The 4,531-nt window shown below is 45.6% G+C and overlaps 1 non-coding gene across 1 annotated transcript; it reads left to right on the top strand.

The window, feature by feature from the left end:
* Positions 1-424: 424 nt before the first annotated feature.
* trnal-aag (transfer RNA leucine (anticodon AAG)) lies at positions 425-506 on the top strand. The gene has a single exon. It is a non-coding gene; the product is annotated as a tRNA-Leu (tRNA).
* Positions 507-4,531: the final 4,025 nt, after the last annotated feature.

Raw genomic sequence — 4,531 nt, 5'->3', positions numbered from 1 at the left:
CACGGCCTGCTCAGCTTTGTGCATTTTCCCTGTAGTCCGGTGTGTTTCATGTTCCGTGTAAACGTGAAAGTTGTCCTGTTTCGAGCAATGGGTGAAATCATTTAGCAAAGCAAGAATCGAAATTGCAGTAATGTCAAGCAGTTCATGGTTATTTGACCAAATCATAAGCGAACATGTTTGCTCACGCACTCACAGATACATTTGTAGCTGAAAAGAGTCTGAGAAGATAGCCTCAGCTTACCATTGATTTTTATCCGGATTGATGAGCTATCATTATTTGTTGCGAAATTGATATTGTAGCCGGCACATCCAAGCAGCCGTGCGAGTCGGAGAGGAATCATGGAACCCATTTCACGTGACTTTCCATCTGTTGTCATGCAGGAGCTCAATTGGAAATGCAAGAAAATTGGGCGGCAGCGCTGCTGGTAGTGTGGCCGAGCGGTCTAAGGCGCTGGATTAAGGCTCCAGTCTCGACAGGGGCGTGTGTTCGAATCCCACCACTGCCATTTCTACTGATCAGTTGCAACGACACAGCTTGTTAAAATGCTGTTTCCATTCCCGCTGTACTTCTGTTCACAAAACAATTTGATTTGCTTCCCGGAGAATTAAATGTGTAGTGGGAAAGTGCCAAATTGGCTATGCTGTCTTGATCGTGTTCGCCTCCCGCGTGGAAAATTGCAAACAGCTCTACTGTTGCTTTATGTTCCAAGCATGTTGAGATTTTACTGGAACCGAATGGAGACTGCTATTTCATCGCTGTTGTGAAACAAAGTCCTGCGGTGAGTCGATTCATCGTTACTTGGCTTTCTGACGAATGGGAAAATCGTTCCGATGAGTTTTGATGTCATATGTTATTGAATTTCTCCAATTTCCTTCGTTTCCGTCCCGGAGACACCGGAAGGGAAAGGTGATCTAATCGAGACTGTGATTGGTGAAATTCACTTTTTGTGGCCTATTCTTATTGTGTTCTTTCTTTCTCTCTTTTCAGCATTGTCTGGGATATGGTGGTGCACTGAGGCTCAAGTATCATTGAAAGAGTAGTTTGGAATTGCCCTGATGTTAGTTGTGAGATTACTTTATGGCTCATGCGCTCGGAGTGTCTCACGTTTAGCATTCATGCTCACTGTATCTGAAAATGCATTTGGTTTGCCAGTTTTGTTTCTGTTGCGTGTCAAATGTTTTCTGTTTTGCGATTCGTTCAATACATTACGAATTAACAGGCTTTCTGAGATAATTTCCAGCTGCAAAAACTCCTCAACTGAGAATCTGGGAAAATTTCACAGAGTATGGTCAGTCGGAGCAAAAGTAAGGAAGTCCTTCGTTTCTGCAGTGTTTCACAATACTACCTTTCCAGTGAGCAGTCGAACAGACTAAAGATTGTGCCACAGACTGCGACGGCCAGCTCGGCTAAAAAGTTATCCTTTTAAAGCCGGTGTAAGCAACACAACGTTATTGGGCTACACCGGGTGAAAACAGATACTTCGGTGTATCTCGTCCATGCATACCACACAGCAAAAATTAAACAACTCCCATGAAACAACGAGCATTTGGAAACAGAAAGGTGAAAGGTAGAATGTCTTCAACTTTCAGTGTCGGATACCACTGAGCTGCAGCAGGGGCGGCTGTGGGCTTGTTTCTGTAGCATAGTGATCAGCACGTTCACCTTCCGCAAGATAGGTTCCCGCGGTCGAAACTGTTTTGTTCTTCATCTGCAGCCTTTTACATGGACAAGAACGGAGCTTTCCTGCTTGCTTTCCCATCTGCAAACCTGCCTTCGAATTTGCTTGAACAAATCTGCTCTCGTCGTGAAATGCAATGCATTTCCATTTGATTACTGTGCAGAGCATTGTAAAGATATTCTACAAACTGCTTCTGATCATGTGCCATTCAGTTTGAGAGTGTAGTTACCGATCCTTCCACGAAGAGCAATACTGCATTTGCATTCCTTGCTGAGGCGGCCCGGTTCAAAGACAGGGAAGAAGGTGATGCGCTGGTGTCACAGTGCACCACGGATTCCTGAACTATTCTGTCTGCCAAATGTACCCCAAAGTCGTATCTGAAAGGCCTCATTTGGAAGCTGTCTGTCGTTATTCAAAGTGCGAGAATTGGCACCAGAGGTCCTGAATCATGTTTTGGAGCAGTTCGCACGTTAGTGGCTCATTCAATCAGCAACAGCAATGAAAGAAATTGCACTCTCAGAGGAAGCTCTGGACCTGTGCTTTCAAAGCTAGTATTAAGGTGCGCCCCGAGATCTAAGCCATGTTGGAATTTAAACGGAGGAATCGACAAAGAGGCTGCAGAATAACATCGCATCCTTTTGGTTTTCTTTAAATCACTGATGAGCAGGAAAATGTCAACGGGGAGAGCGACTGGGAAAGTGAGGCAGTTGCAGCTCTGGTGAAACTCCTTCTTTTTGAGTCACTCAGCAACAAGAGGCGTGAAGGTGACTCAGGCGTGAGAGCTCTTCACATCGAGAACAAAAAGCAATCAAGTGCAGTTAGCACCTCTCCCGGAGTGGAGGTGGGGTGAGATAATTAGCTTTTGATTTCAGTTACTATGTTCAAAAACTGCCTTTTAAATTGAGGTGAACAGAAACTGCATTTCTAATAAGCACCATGGAATTTAGCAAGATTTATTGAGTCGCTTCTCGTTGATTCCCACGCAGGTTTCCAACTCAGTTGTATCGATGTGGCTCATGTCCAGGTGTGAACATCCCTGCAGCCAATTGCATAAAAAGGCAAGGAAAGTGGCATCTCGAACTGGCCCCGAGGTCAGAGCATCCTCACAATGTGATCGGTCGTTCTCGTATTGTAATGCTACCTCCGGTGTTAGGGTGGAGAACATTCTTTGGACTCTTATTCTACAAAACAGACACAGTGACTGAAACTATGCTGCACCGTATGATGTGGAACTGGACCTGCTCAGCTTTGTGCATTTTCCCTGTAGTCCGGTGTGTATCATGTTCCGTGTGAACGTGAAAGTTGTCCTGTTGAGGTCAACATGCTTGGAACGTAAAGCAGTTTGCAATTTTCCACGCTGGAGGCGAACACGATCATGACAGCAGCGACAATTTGGCACTTTCCCACTCGACACTTAATCCCCGGGTAATCACGTTTTTCTCCCATCAACGACCTGTAATCCCATTCTGACTCCGTTGTCCAGGCATTGGCCTGTGATCCCGTTTCGTGACTGTTTTCGTAGCAATATGATCTGATCCCAGCCCCATTTTGCTTACGTCGCAACAATGTGTAACTCAATCCCCACTCTGCTCCCCCAGGAATTACCTGTGAAACGTTCTCCACTCTGTTCTACGACTGATGGCCTGTTAAATCATTCTGTTCCCTACCAAGAACCTGCAACCCCATTCCCAATCTGTTGTCTTGGAAACAATCTGCGAACACATCACTCCATATGTTGCCCTAACAGCAGCTTGTGTCTTCATCCCTGCTGTTTTCCACGAACAATTGCCTGTGATCTCTTCACGACAGAAGCAAAACCAAGCATCACGTAATTCAGAGACATGGAGATTGGTAGGTAGAGAGAGTGCAAGATGGAGAGTGAGTGAAGGAAAACGGCGGAGGATGTGTAAGACCAGAAGCGAGAGCAAAGACAGCGAAACTCAAACCCAACTCTCAAACCCGGTCCCCTCCACATCCTTGAGAAACAGGACTGGGGTTAAAACTTCGCGAGAAGATTTGTAACTCGGTTGCTCGTTGTTGTGGTTCTGTTGGCCGGACTGCGAATTTTTGTTGCATACGTTTCATCCCCTGTCTATGTGACATCCTCAGTGCTTGGGAGCCTCCTGTGAAGCGCTCCTGTGATGTTTCCTCCGGAATTTATAGTGGTTTGTCTTTTCTACTTCCGGTTGTCAGTTCCAGCTGTCCTTTGCTGTGGTCGGTATATTTGATCCAGGTCGATGTGCTTATTGATTGAATCTGTGGATGAGTGCATTGCCTCTAGGAATTCCCTGGCTGATCTCTGTTTGGCTTGTCCTAGAATAGTAGTGTTGTCCCAGTCGAACTCATGTTGCTTGTCATCTGCGTGTGTAGCTGCTCAGGATAGCTGGTCGTGTCGTTTCTTGGCTAATTGGTGTTCATGGATGCGGATCGTTATTTGTCTTCCTGTTTGTCCTGTGTAGTGTTTTGTGCAGTCCTTGCATGGGAGTTTGTACACTGTGTTGGTTTTGCTCATGCTGGTAATCGGGTTCTTCGTTCTGGTGAGTCGTTGTCTGAGAGTGGCTGTTGGTTTGTGTGCTGCTATGAGTCCTCGTGGTCGCAGTAATCTGGTTGTCAGTTTTGAAACATTCTTGATGTATGGTAGTGTGGCTACTCATTTGCGTTGTGGCATGTTCTCGTTCCGTTGCCTTTCCCTTAGGCATCTGTTGATGAAATTGCGGGGTTATCCGTTTTTGGTGAAAACATTGTATTGGTGTTATTCTTCCTGTTTTTGCAGTCCTGGTGTACTGAAGTGTGTTGTTGCCCTTTTGAAGTGTGTTTTGATGCAACTTATTTCGTGTGTGATGGGGTGGTTG

Source organism: Hemiscyllium ocellatum, unplaced genomic scaffold (genome assembly GCF_020745735.1).
Source record: "Hemiscyllium ocellatum isolate sHemOce1 unplaced genomic scaffold, sHemOce1.pat.X.cur. scaffold_96_pat_ctg1, whole genome shotgun sequence".
Lineage (NCBI taxonomy): Eukaryota > Metazoa > Chordata > Chondrichthyes > Orectolobiformes > Hemiscylliidae > Hemiscyllium > Hemiscyllium ocellatum.
The sequence above is the reverse complement of the archived record's forward strand: the minus strand, read 5'-3'. Positions and strand labels throughout refer to the sequence as shown.